This window comes from Ovis canadensis, chromosome 21 (assembly GCF_042477335.2).
Source record: "Ovis canadensis isolate MfBH-ARS-UI-01 breed Bighorn chromosome 21, ARS-UI_OviCan_v2, whole genome shotgun sequence".
Taxonomy (NCBI): Eukaryota; Metazoa; Chordata; class Mammalia; order Artiodactyla; family Bovidae; genus Ovis; species Ovis canadensis.
This window is the reverse complement of record NC_091265.1, coordinates 6,393,547-6,406,343: the sequence shown is the minus strand read 5'-3', so window position 1 is coordinate 6,406,343 and position 12,797 is coordinate 6,393,547.

Sequence of the window (12,797 nt, the reverse complement as noted above, 5' to 3'; positions counted from 1 at the left end):
TGGAACTTCCAAAGGGTCCTTCACACCCTTGCTGCAACTCAAGAAGTTCCCCGACATACCCGTCTCCCCTCGAGAGGAAGCACAAGGGTCCCGCACACAACCAGGGAAGCCCCGTTTCCGCCTCCCACCTCGAGATGAGGGATCCTTTCCCTGTTTCGTATGGAAAGAATTCCCGGTGTTCCCGTCGCATCTCAAGAGGAGGCGCTCTCCACAGGAAAGGCGAGAGGAACTCCAGGGTCGTGCCACCATTCCAAGAGTCCCCCAGATGTGTCAGTCCATTCCAGAGGAACCTGTTTTCCCTGCACTGCCTTGACGTTCAAGCCGAGGATCGACTCCCACCACGTGTGCAAGTGGGACAGCCCTGTGGGAAAGCCTCGTGGGAAAGCCTCGTGGGAAAGACTCGAGGGAAAACCATAGATCCTTTGATCCACGCGGCGGACTGCGGGACACTGCTGCTACCGCTCTGGAGGAAAGGGCAAGTGCATGTCCATATTCGAGACGAGGACTGACTCCCCTGGGGAGACTCCAGAAGTACCCCAAGATCCATGTCAGCACTGGAGAGGAATCCTCAGGTTCCGGCCCCGACTCCACACAAGGTCTTCGGCCCCGGCATCGACGGGAGAGGAATCCCGAGAGGCCCCCGAGGAACTCGCATAGGGACTGGCCTTTCCTGAGGCGACCAGAGCGCGTCCCTGAGGTCCTCGTCGTAAGTCGAGAGCACCTGCCGCAACCCCAGAAAATCCAGGAGGTTTTGCCCTCCAGGCGAGATGAGGCCCATTTCCGCTGCGGCTTCTCGAGGCTAATCACGTCTAAATACTGGAACTTCCAACGGGTCCTTCACACCCTTGCTGCGACTCAAGAAGTTCCCCGACATACCCGTCTCCACTCCAGAGGAAGCACGTGGGGTCCCGCACACATCCAGGGGAGCCCCGTTTCCGCCTCCGAGCTCGAGATGAGGGATCCTTTCCCTGTTTCGTAGGGAAAGAATTCCCGGCGTTCCCGTCGCATCTCAAGCGGAGGCGCTCTGCACAGGAAAGGCGAGAGGAACTCCAGGGTCGTGCCACCATTCCAAGAGTCCCCCAGATGTGTCAGTCCATTCCAGAGGAACCTGTTTTCCCTGCACTGCCTTGACGTTCAAGCCGAGGATCGACTCCCACCACGTGTGCACGTGGGAAAGCCCTGAGGGAAAGCCTCGTGGGAAAGACTCGAGGGAAAACCATAGATCCTTTGATCCACGCGGCGGAATGCGTGACACTGCTGCTACCGCTCTGGAGGAAAGCGCAAGTGCATGCCCGTATTCGAGACGAGGACTGACTCCCCTGGGGAGACTACAGAAGTAGCCCAAGATCCATGTCAGCACTGGAGAGGAATCCTCAGGTTCCGGCCCCGACTCCACACAAGGTCTTAGGACACGGCATCGACGGGAGAGGAATCCCGAGAGGCCCCCGAGGAACTCGCATGGGGACTGGCCTTTCCTGAGGCCACCAGAGCGGGTCCCTGAGGTCCTCATCGTAAGTCGAGAGCACCTGCCGCAACTCGAGAAAATCCAGGAGGTTTTGCCCTCCAGGCGAGATGAGGCCCATTTCCGCTGAGGCTTCTCGAGGCTAATCACGTCTAACCACTGGAACTTCCAAAGGGTCCTTCACACCCTTGCTGCAACTCAAGAAGTTCCCCGACATACCCGTCTCCAGTAGAGAGGAAACACGTGGGGTCCCGCACACATCCAGGGGAGCCCCGTTTCCGCCTCCTAGCTCGAGATGAGGGATCCTTTCCCTGTTTCGTAGGGAAAGAATTCCCGGCGTTCCTGTCGCATCTCAAGAGAAGGCGCTCTCCACAGGAAAGGCGAAAGGAACGCCAGGGTCGTGCCACAATTCCAAGAGTCCCCCAGATGTGTCAGTCCATTCCAGAGGAACCTGTTTTCCCTGCACTGCCTTGACGTTCAAGCCGAGGATCGACTCCCACCACGTGTGCACGTGGGACAGCCCTGTGGGAAAGCCTCGTGGGAAAGCCTCGTGGGAAAAACTCGAGGGAAAACCATAGATCCTTTGATCCACGCGGCGGACTGCGTGACACTGCTGCTACCGCTCTGGAGGAAAGCGCAAGTGCATGCTCGCATTCGAGACGAGGACTGACTCCCCTGGGGAGACTCCAGAAGTACCCCAAGATCCATGTCAGCACTGGAGAGGAATCCTCAGGTTCCGGCCCCGACTCCACACAAGGTCTTCGGCCACGGCATCGACGGGAGAGGAATCCCGAGAGGCCCCCGAGGAACTCGCATGGGGACTGGCCTTTCCTGAGGCCACCAGAGCGGGTCCCTGAGGTCCTCGTCGTAAGTCGAGAGCACCTACCGCAACTCGAGAAAATCCAGGAGGTTTTGCCCTCCAGGCGAGATGAGGCCCATTTCCGCTGACGCTTCCCGAGGCTTTTCACGTCTAAATACTGGAACTTCCAAAGGGTCCTTCACACCGTTGCTGCAACTCAAGAAGTTCCCGACATACCCGTCTCCACTCGAGAGGAAGCACGTGGGGTCCCGCACACATCCAGGGGAGCCCCGTTTCCGCCTCCTAGCTCGAGATGAGGGATCCTTTCCCTGTTTCGTAGAGAAAGAATTCCCGGCGTTCCCGTCGCATCTCAAGAGGAGGCGCTCTCCACAGGAAAGGCGAGAGGAACTCCCGGGTCGTGCCACCATTCCAAGAGTCCCCCAGATGTGTCAGTCCATTCCAGAGGAACCTGTTTTCCCTGAACTGCCTTGATGTTCAAGCCGAGGATCCACTCCCATCACGTGTGCACGTGGGACAGCCCTGTGGGAAAGCCTCGTGGGAAAGCCTCGTGGGAAAGAGTCGAGGGAAAACCATAGATCCTTTGATTCACGCGGCGGACTGCGTGACACTGCTGCTACCGCTCTGGAGGAAAGCGCAAGTGCATGCCCGCATTCTAGACGAGGACTGAATCCCCTGGGAAGACTCCAGAAGTACCCCAAGATCCATGTCAGCACTGGAGAGGAATCCTCAGGTTCCGGCCCCGACTCCACACAAGGTCTTCGGCCCCGGCATCGACGGGAGAGGAATCCCGAGAGGCCCCCGAGGAACTCGCATGGGGACTGGCCTTTCCTGAGGCCACCAGAGCGGGTCCCTGAGGTCCCCGTCGTAAGTCGAGAGCACCTGCCGCAACTCGAGAAAATCCAGGAGGTTTTGCCCTCCAGGCGAGATGAGGCCCATTTCCGCTGACGCTTCTCGAGGCTAATCACGTCTAACCACTGGAACTTCCAAAGGGTACTTCACACCCTTGCTGCAACTGAAGAAGTTCCCCGACATACCCGTCTCCACTCGAGAGGAAGCACGTGGGGTCCCGCACACATCCAGGGGAGCCCCGTTTTCGCCTCCTAGCTCGAGATGAGGGATCCTTTCCCTGTTTCGTAGGGAAATAATTCCCGGCCTTCCCGTCGCATCTCAAGAGGAGGCGCTCTCCACAGGAAAGGCGAGAGGAACTCCAGGGTCGTGACACCATTCCAAGAGTCCCCCAGATGTGTCAGTCCATTCCAGAGGAACCTGTTTTCCCTGCACTGCCTTGACGTTCAAGACGAGGATCCACTCCCACCACGTGTGCACGTGGGACAGCCCTGTGGGAAAGCGTCGTGGGAAAGCCTGGTGGGAAAGACTCGAGGGAAAACCATAGATCCTTTGATGCACGCGGCGGACTGCTTGACACTGCTGCTTCCGCTATGGAGGATAGCGCAAGTGCATGCCCGCATTCCAGACGAGGACTGAGTCCCCTGGGGAGACTCCAGAAGTACCCCAAGATCCATGTCAGCACTGGAGAGGAATCCTCAGGTTCCGGCCCCGACTCCACACAAGGTCTTCGGCCCCGGCATCGACGGGAGAGGAATCCCGAGAGGCCCCCGAGGAACTCGCATGGGGACTGGCCTTTCCTGAGGCCACCAGAGCGGGTCCCCGAGGTCCCCGTCGTAAGTCGAGAGCACCTGCTCCAACTCGAGAAAATCCAGGAGGTTTTGCCCTCCAGGCGTGATGAGGCCCATTTCCGCTGAGGCTTCTCGAGGCTAATCACATCTAACCACTGGAAATTCCAAAGGGTCCTTCACACCCTTGCTGCAACTCAAGAAGTTCCCCGACATACCCGTCTCCACCCGAGAGGAAGCACGAGGGTCCCGCACACATCCAGGGGAGCCCCGTTTCCGCCTCCGAGCTCGAGATGAGGGATCCTTTCCTTGTTTCGTAGGGAAAGAATTCCCGGCGTTCCCGTCGCCTCTCAAGAGAAGGCGCTATCCACAGGAAAGGCGAGAGGAACTCCAGGGTCGTGCCACCATTCCAAGAGTCCCCCAGATGTGTCAGTCCATGCCAGAGGAACCTGTTTTCCCTGCACTGCCTTGACGTTCAAGCCGAGGATCGACTCCCACCACGTGTGCAAGTGGGACAGCCCTGTGGGAAAGCCTCGTGGGAAAGCCTCGTGGGAAAGACACGAGGGAAAACCATAGATCCTTTGATCCACGCGGAGGACTGCGGGACACTGCTGCTACCGCTCTGGAGGCAAGCGCAAGTGCATGCCCGCATTCGAGACGAGGACTGACTCCCCTGGGGAGACTCCAGAATTACCCCAAGATCCATGTCAGCACTGGAGAGAAATCCTCACGTTCGCACCCCGACTCCACACAAGGTCGTAGGCCCCGTCATCGACGGGAGAGAAATCCCTAGAGGCCCCCGAGGAACTCGCATAGGGACTGGCCTTTTCTGAGGCCACCAGAGCGGGTCCCTGAGGTCCTCGTCGTAAGTCGAGAGCACCTGCCGCAACTCGAGAAAATCCAGGAGGTTTTGCCCTCAATGCGAGATGAGGCCCATTTCCGCTGAGGCTTCTCGAGGCTAATCACGTGTAAATACTGGAACTTCCAAAGGGTCCTTCACACCATTGCTGCAACTCAAGAAGTTCCGCGACAAACTCGTCTCCACTCGAGAGGAAGCACGTGGGGTCCCGCACACATCTAGGTGAGCCCCGTTTCCGCCTCCTAGCTCGAGAGGAGGGATCCTTTCCCTGTTTCGTAGGGAAAGAATTCCCGGCGTTCCCGTCGCATCTCAAGAGGAGGCGCTCTCCACAGGAAAGGCGAGAGGAACTCCAGGGTCGTGCCACCATTCCAAGAGTCCTCCAGATGTGTCAGTCCATTCCAGAGGAACCTGTTTTCCCTGCACTGCCTTGACGTTCAAGCCGAGGATCGACTCCCACCACGTGTGCACGTGGGACAGCCCTGTGGGAAAGCCACGTGGGAAAGCCTCGTGGTAAAGGCTCGAGGGAAAAACATAGATCCTTTGATCCACGCGGCGGATTGCGTGACACTGCTGCTACCGCTCTGGAGGAAAGCGCAAGTGCATGCTCGCATTCGAGACGAGGACTGACTCCCCTGGAGAGACTCCAGAAGTACCCCAAGATCCATGTCAGCACTGGAGAGGAATCCTCAGGTTCCGGCCCCGACTCCACACAAGGTCTTAGGCCCCGGCATCGACGGGAGAGCAATCCCGAGAGGCCCCCGTGGAACTCGCAGGGGGACTGGCCTTTCCTGAGGCCACCAGAGCGGGTCCCTGAGGTCCCCGTCGTAAGTCGAGAGCACGTGCCGCAACTCGAGAAAATCCAGGAGGTTTCGCCCTCCAGGCGAGATGAGGCCCATTTCCACTGAGGCTTCTTGAGGCCAATCACATCTAACCACTGGAACTTCCATAGGGTCCTTCACACCCTTGCTGCAACTCAAGAAGTTCCCCGACATACCCGTCTCCACTCGAGAGGAAGCACGTGGTGTCCCGCACACATCCAGGGGAGCCCCGTTTCCGCCTCCTAGTTCGAGATGGGGGATCTTTCCCTGTTTCGTAGGAAAAGAATTCCTGGCGTTCCCGTCGCATCTCAAGAGGAGGCGCTCTCCACAGGAAAGGCGAGAGGAACTCCAGGGTCATGCCACCATTCCAAGAGTCCCCCAGATGTGTCAGTCCATTCCAGAGGAACCAGTTTTCCCTGCACTGCCTTGACGTACAAGCCGAGGATCGACTCCCACCACGTGTGCACGTGGGACAGCCCTGTGGGAAAGCCTCGTGGGAAAGCCTCGTGGGAAAGACTCGAGGGAAAACCATAGATCTTTTGATCCACGCGGCGGACTGCGTGACACTGCTGCTACCGCTCTGGAGTAAAGCGCAAGTGCATGCCCGCATTCGAGACGAGGACTGACTCCCCTGGGGAGACTCCAGAAGTACCCCAAGATCCATGTCAGCACTGGAGAGGAATCCTCAGGTTCCGGCCCCGACTCCACACAAGGTCTTAGGCCCCGGCATCGACAGGAGAGGAATCCCCAGAGGCCCCCGAGGAACTCGCATGGGGACTGGCCTTTCCTGAGGCCACCAGAGCGGGTCCCTGAGGTCCCCGTCGTAAGTCGAGAGCACCTGCCGCAACTCGAGAAAATCCAGGAGGTTTTGCCCTCGAGGCGAGATGAGGCCCATTTCCGCTGAGGCTTCTCGAGGCTAATCACGTCTAACCACTGGAACTTCCAAAGGGTCCTTCACACCCTTGCTGCAACTCAAGAAGTTCCCCGACATACCCGTCTCCACTCGAGAGGAAGCACGTGGGTCCCGCACACATCCAGGGGAGCCCCGTTTCCGCCTCCTAGCTCGAGATGAGGGATCCTTTCCCTGTTTCGTAGGGAAAGAATTCCCGGCGTTACCGTCGCATCTCAAGAGGAGGCGCTCTCCACAGGAAAGGCGAGAGGAACTCCAGGGTCGTGACACCATTCCAAGAGTCCCCCAGATTTGTCAGTCCATTCCAGAAGAACCTGTTTTCCCTGCACTGCCTTGACGTTCAAGCCGAGGATCGACTCCCACCACGTGTGCACGTGGGACAGCCCTGTGGGAAAGCCTCGTGGGAAAGCCTCGTGGGAAAGACTCGAGGGAAAACCATAGATCTTTGATCCACGCGGCAGACTGCGTGACACTGCTGCTACCGCTCTGGAGGAAAGCGCAAGTGCATGCCCGCATTCGAGACGAGGACTGACTCCCCTGGGGAGACTCCAGAAGTACCCCAAGATCCATGTCAGCACTGGAGAGGAATCCTCAGGTTCCGGCCCCGACTCCACACAAGGTCTTAGGCCCCGGCATCGACGGGAGAGGAATCCCGAGAGGCCCCCGTGGAACTCGCATGGGGACTGGCCTTTCCTGAGGCCACCAGAGCGGTTCCCTGAGGTCCCCGTCGTAAGTCGAGAGCACCTGCCGCAACTCGAGAAAATCCAGGAGGTTTTGCCCTCCAGGCGAGATGAGGCCCATTTCCGCTGAGGCTTCTCGAGGCCAATCACATCTAACCACTGGAACTTCCAAAGGGTCCTTCACACCATTGCTGCAACTAAAAAAGTTCCTCGACATACCCGTCTCCACTCGAGAGAAAGCACGTGGGGTCCCGCACACATCCAGGGAAGCACCGTTTCCGCCCGTAGCTCGAGATGAGGGATCCTTTCCCTGTTTCGTAGGGAAAGAATTCCCGGCGTTCCCGTCGCATCACAAGAGGAGACGCTCTCCACAGGAAAGGCGAGAGGAACTCCAGGGTCGTGACACCATTCCAAGAGTCCCCCAGATGTGTCAGTCCATTCCAGAGGAACCTGTTTTCCCTGCACTGCCTTGACGTTCAAGCCGAGGATCGACTCCCACCACGTGTGGACGTGGGACAGCCCTGTGGGAAAGCCTCGTGGGAAAGCCTCGTGGGAAAGACTCGAGGGAAAACCATAGATCCTTTGATCCACGCGGCGGACTGCGTGACACTGCTGCTACCGCTCTGGAGGAAAGCGCAAGTGCATGCCCGCATTCGAGACGAGGACTGACTCCCCTGGGGAGACTCCAGAAGTACCCCAAGATCCATGTCAGCACTGGAGAGGAATCCTCAGGTTCCGGCCCCGACTCCACACAAGGTCTTAGGCCCCGGCATCAACGGGAGAGGAATCCCGAGAGGCCCCCGAGGAACTCGCATGGGGACTGGCCATTCCTGAGGCCACCAGAGCGGGTCCCTGAGGTCCCCGTCGTAAGTTGAGAGCACCTGCCGCAACTCGAGAAAATCCAGGAGGTTTTGCCCTCCAGGCGAGATGAGGCCCATTTCCGCTGAGGCTTCTCGAGGCCAATCACATCTAACCACTGGAACTTCCAAAGGGTCCTTCACACCCTTGCTGCAACTCAAGAAGTTCCCCGACATACCCGTCTCCACTCGAGAGGAAGCACGTGGGGTCCCGCACACATCCAGGGGAGCCCCGTTTCTGCCTCCTAGCTCGAGATGTGGGATCCTTTCCCTGTTTCGTAAGGAAAGAATTCCCGGCGTTCCCGTCGCATCTCAAGAGGAGGCGCTCTCCACAGGAAAGGCGAGAGGAACTCCAGGGTCGTGCCACCATTCCAAGAGTCCCCCAGATGTGTCAGTCCATTCCAGAGGAGCCTGTTTTCCCTGAACTGCCTTGACGTTCAAGCCGAGGATCGACTCCCAGCACGTGTGCACGTGGGACAGCCCTGTGGGAAAGCCTCGTGGGAAAGCCTCGTGGAAAAGACGCGAGGGAAAACCATAGATCCTTTGATCCACGCGGCGGACTGCGTGACACTGCTGCTACCGCTCTGGAGGAAAGCGCAAGTGCATGCCCGCATTCGAGACGAGGACTGACTCCCCTGGGGAGACTCCAGAAGTACCCCAAGATCCATGTCAGCACTGGAGAGGAATCCTCAGGTTCCGGCCCCGACTCCACACAAGGTCTTAGGCCCCGGCATCGACGGGAGAGGAATCACGAGAGGCCACCGAGGAACTCGCATGGGGACTGGCCTTTCCTGAGGCCACCAGAGCGTGTCCCTGAGGTCCCCGTCGTAAGTCGAGAGCACCTGCCGCAACTCGAGAAAATCCAGGAGGTTTTGCCCTCCAGGCGAGATGAGGCCCATTTCCGCTGAGGCTTCTCGAGGCCAATCACATCTAACCACTGGAACTTCCAAAGGGTCCTTCACACCCTTGCTGCAACTCAAGAAGTTCCCCGACATACCCGTCTCCACTCGAGAGGAAGCACGTGGGGTCCCGCACACATCCAGGGGAGCCCCGTTTCCGCCTCCTAGCTCGAGATGAGGGATCCTTTCCCTGTTTCGTAGGGAAAGAATTCCCGGCGTTCCCGTCGCATCTCAAGAGGAGGCGCTCTCCACAGGAAAGGCGAGAGGAACTCCAGGGTCGTGCCACCATTCCAAGAGTCCCCCAGATGTGTCAGTCCATTCCAGAGGAACCTGTTTTCCCTGCACTGCCTTGACGTTCAAGCCGAGGATCGACTCCCAGCACGTGTGCACGTGGGACAGCCCTGTGGGAAAGCCTCGTGGGAAAGCCTCGTGGGAAAGACTCGAGGGAAAACCATAGATCCTTTGATCCACGCGGCGGACTGCGTGACACTGCTGCTACCGCTCTGGAGGAAAGCGCAAGTGCATGCCCGCATTCGAGACGAGGACTGACTCCCCTGGGGAGACTCCAGAAGTACCCCAAGATCCATGTCAGCACTGGAGAGGAATCCTCAGGTTCCGGCCCCGACTCCACACAAGGTCTTAGGCCCCGGCATCGACGGGAGAGGAATCCCGAGAGGCCCCCGAGGAACTCGCATGGGGACTGGCCTTTCCTGAGGCCACCAGAGCGGGTCCCTGAGGTCCCCGTCGTAAGTCGAGAGCACCTGCCGCAACTCGAGAAAATCCTGGAGGTTTTGCCCTCCAGGCGAGATGAGGCCCATTTCCGCTGAGGCTTCTCGAGGCCAATCACATCTAACCACTGGAACTTCCAAAGGGTCCTTCACACCCTTGCTGCAACTCAAGAAGTTCCCCGACATAACCGTCTCCACTCGAGAGGAAGCACGATGGTCCCTCACACATCCAGGGGAGCCCCGTTTCCGCCTCCTAGCTCGAGATGAGGGATCCTTTCCCTGTTTCGTAGGGAAAGAATTCCCGGCGTTCCCGTCGCATCTCAAGAGGAGGCGCTCTGCACAGGAAAGGCGAGAGGAACTCCAGGGTCGTACCACCATTCCAAGAGTCCCCCAGATGTCTCAGACCATTCCAGAGGAACCTGTTTTGCTCCACTGCCTCGACTTTCACGCCGAGGATGGTCTCCCACCACGGTGGCACGTGGGACACCCCTGTGGGAAAGCCTCGTGGGAAAGCCTCGGGGGAAAACCTTGAGGGAAAGCCACAGATCCCATGATCGACCCGACCGGAAGCGTGACATAGCTGCTCCAGCGTGGGAGGAAAGCCCATTTGCATCTCCCCTCCGGAGACGAGGACTGACTCCCCTGGGGTGACTCCAGAAGTACGCAAAGTTCCATGTCAGCACTGGAGAGGAATCCTCAGGTTCCGGCCCTGACTCCACACAAGGTCTTAGGCCTGGCATCGACGGGAGAGGAATCCCGAGAGGCTCGCGAGCCACTGGAAAGGGGACTGGCCAGTCCTGAGGCCACCAGAGCGGGTCCCTTAGGTCACCGTCGTAAGACGAGATCACCTGCCTCACCTCGAGAAAATCCAGGAGGTTTTGCCCTCCAGGCGAGATGAGGCCCATTTCCGCTGAGGCTTCTCCAGGCTAATCACGTCTAGCTTCTGGAAGTTTCAAAAGGTCCTTCACACCCTTGCTGCAACTCAAGAAGTTGCCTCACATACCCGTCTCCACTCTAGAGGAAGAACGAGGATCCCATCCACATCCAGAGGAGCCCCGTTTCCGCCTCGTAGATGGAGATGAGGGACATTTTGCTGCTTTGTCCGGAACGAATTCCCGGCGTTCCCCTCTCACCTCAAGAGGTGGCGCTCTCCACAAGAAAGGCGAGAGGAACTCCAGCGTCGTGCCACCATTCCAAGAGTCCCCAGATGTGTCAGTCCATTCCAGAGGAACATCTTTTCCCTGCACTGCCTTGACGTTCAAGCCGAGGATCGACTCCCACCACGTGTGCACGTGGGACAGCCCTGTGGGAAAGCCTCGTGGGCAAGCCTCGTGGGAAAGACTCGAGGGAAAACCATAGATCCTTTGATCCACGCGGCGGACTGCGTGACACTGCTGCTACCGCTCTGGAGGAAAGCGCAAGTGCATGCCCGCATTCGAGACGAGGACTGACTCCCCTGGGGAGACTCCAGAAGTACCCCAAGATCCATGTCAGCACTGGGGAGGAATCCTCAGGTTCCGGCCTCGACCCCACACAAGGTCTTAGGCCCCGGCATCGACGGGAGAGGAATCCCGAGAGGCCCCCGAGGAACTCGCATGGGGACTGGCCTTTCCTGAGGCCACCAGAGCGGGTCCCTGAGGGCCCCGTCGTAAGTCGAGAGCACCTGCCGCAACTCGAGAAAATCCAGGAGGTTTTGCCCTCCAGGCGGGATGAGGCCCATTTCCGCTGAGGCTTCTCGAGGCTAATCACATCTAACCACTGGAACTTCCAAAGGGTCCTTCACACCCTTGCTGCAAGTTCAGAAGTTCCCCGACATACCCGTGTCCACTCGAGAGGAAGCACGAGGGTCCCGCACACATTCAGGGGAGCCCCGTTTCCGCCTCCTAGCTCGAGATGTGGGATCCTTGCCCTGTTTCGTAGGGAAAGAATTCCCGGCGTTCCCGTCGCATCTCAAGAGGAGGCGCTCTCCACAGGAAAGGCGAGAGGAACTCCAGGGTCGTTGAACCATTCCAAGAGTCCCCCAGATGTGTCAGTCCACTCCAGAGGAACCTGTTTTCCCTGAACTGCCTTGACGTTCAAGCCGAGGATCGACTCCCACCACGTGTGCACGTGGGACAGCCCTGTGGGGAAGCCTCGTGGGAAAGACTCGAGGGAAAACCATAGATCCTTTGATCCACGCGGCAGACTGCGTGACACTGCTGCTACCGCTCTGGAGGAAAGCGCAAGTGCATGCCCGCATTCGAGACGAGGACTGACTCCCCTGGGGAGACTCTAGAAGTACCCCAAGATCCATGTCAGCACTGGAGAGGAATCCTCAGTTTCCGGCCCCGAATTCACACAATGTCTTAGGCCCCGGCTTCGACGGGAGAGGAATCCCGAGAGGCCCCCGAAGAACTCGCATGGAGACTTGCCTTTCCTTAGGCCACCAGAGCGGGTCCCTGAGGTCCCCGTCGTAAGTCGAGAGCACCTGCCGCAACTCGAGAAAATCCAGGAGGTTTTGCCCTCCAGGCGAGATGAGGCCCATTTCCGCTGAGGCTTCTCGAGGCTAATCACATCTAACCACTGGAACTTCCAAAGGGACCTTCACACCCTTGCTGCAACTCAAGAAGTTCCCCGACATACCCGTCTCCACTCGAGAGGAAGCACGTGGGGTCCCGCACACATCCAGGGGAGCCCCGTTTCCGCCTCTTAGCTCGAGATGAGGGATCCTTTCCCTGTTTCGTAGGGAAAGAATTCCCGGGGTTCCCGTCGCATCTCAAGAGGAGGCGCTCTCCACAGGAAAGGCGAGAGGAACTCAAGGGTCGTGACACCATTCCAAGAGTCCCCCAGATGTGTCAGTCCATTCCAGAGGAACCTGTTTTCCCTGCACTGCCTTGACGTTCAAGCCGAGGATCGACTCCCACCACGTGTGCACGTGGGACAGCCCTGTGGGAAAGCCTCGTGGGAAAGCCTCGTGGGAAAGACTCGAGGGAAAACCATAGATCCTTTGATCCACGCGGAGGACTGCGTGACACTGCTGCTACCACTCTGGAGGAAAGCGCAATGCATGCCCGCATTCGAGACGAGGACAGACTCCCCTGGGGAGACTCCAGAAGTACCCCAAGATCCATGTCAGCACTGGAGAGGAATC